This window comes from Colobus angolensis, unplaced genomic scaffold (assembly GCF_000951035.1).
Source record: "Colobus angolensis palliatus isolate OR3802 unplaced genomic scaffold, Cang.pa_1.0 Scaffold118, whole genome shotgun sequence".
NCBI lineage: Eukaryota > Metazoa > Chordata > Mammalia > Primates > Cercopithecidae > Colobus > Colobus angolensis.
Genome location: NW_012112919.1, coordinates 6,905,116 through 6,906,773, shown reverse-complemented (window position 1 = coordinate 6,906,773; position 1,658 = coordinate 6,905,116).

Here is a 1,658-nt window from a genome sequence, read left to right as displayed (position 1 = left end):
CTTTAAACTGGGAGGCAGAGGTTGCAGTGAGCCAAAACATTGCACTCCAGCCTGGGCAACAAGAGGGAAACTCTGTCTCAAAAAAAAAAAAAATAGTCCATATTGATACATTATAATTAACAAAGTCCATAAGTTACATTAGGCTTTACTTTTTGCATTGTACATTCTATGGGTTTCCACACGTGTGACATGTATCCACCATGACACTATTACAACATCATACAAAATAGTTTCACTTCTATAAAACTCCCCTGTGCTCCACCTACCATTCCTTCCTCCCCCCAGCTCTACCTCCCTGGCAGTCACTGATCTTTTTATTGTCTCCATACTTTAGCCTTTTCAGAATATCATACAGTTGGGGCCAAACGCAGTGCCTCATGCCTGTAATCCCAGCACTTTGGAAGGCTGAAGCAGGAGGATTGCTTGAGACCAGGAGTTTAAGATCATCTTGGGCAACACAGCAAGACCTTGACTCAAAAAAATACATATATACATATACATACATATACATGTATATGTCATATACATGTATATGTATGTCATATAGATGGAATCATAGTTTGTAGTCTTTCCACATTGATTTCTTTCACTTAGCAATATGAATTTAAGATTCCTCCATGTTTTTTAATCGCTTGATAGCTTTTTTTTTTTCCTTGAGATGGATCCCATTATTCCATTATGTTGCCCTGGCTAGTCTCAAACTCCTCAACTAAGTGATTGTCTTGCCTCAGCCTCCAGAAAAGCTGGGAATAGCTGAGACTACAGAAACATGCCATTTTTTTTCCTTTGTAGTACAAGCTAGAAAGCTTTTTTTTTTTTTTTGAGACAGAGTATTGCCCTTTCACCCTGGCTGGAGTACAGTGGCACAATCTGGGCTCACTGCAACCTCCGTCTCCCGGGTTCAAGCGATTCTCCTGCCTCAGCCTCCCGAGTAGCTGGGACTACAGGCACCTGCCACCACGCCCGGCTAATTTTTTGTTTTTTTAGTAGAGACGGGGTTTCACCGTGTTACCCAGGATGGTCTCGATCTCCTGACCTCGTGATCCACCTGCCTCGTCCTCCCAAAGTGCTGGGATTACAGGCGTGAGCCACCGCGCCCAGCCAAAAAAATTTCTAATATGGCAAATATTAAAAGATATAATCCACGTAAAAAAGCTTTTAGGATCTTCTATAATTTCTAACACTGTAAATGGTTCCCAAGACCCAACAGTTTGAGAACTACTTCTCTGGGATGCCTTATTCTTTTCCTGATGGCTAATCCCAGTGGAGGGATTTAGGTATTACAATTCTGTTCCAGACTGTCTGAGAACCTTCTCTGATGGGCCACACTCTACTTACTGCCCTTGCTCTGTATCCCCTCTTCAGTCATGTTGTTCCTGTTTCCCCGGCTGCTTTTTATTTTCCTTCGTTCTTTTCTTCCCGCCTTTTCTTTCCTTTCTCTTTCTTTTTCGCTTTTTGTTTGTTTTTTGAGACGGAGTCTCACTCTGTCGCCCAGGCTGGAATGCAGTGGTGCAATCTTGGCTCATTGCAACCTCCGCCTCCTGGGTTCAAGTGATTCTCCTGCTTCAGCCTCCCGAGTAGCTGGGATTACAGGCGCGCGCCACCATGCCCGGATAACTTTCGTATTTTTAGTACAGACGGGGTTTCACCATGTTGGC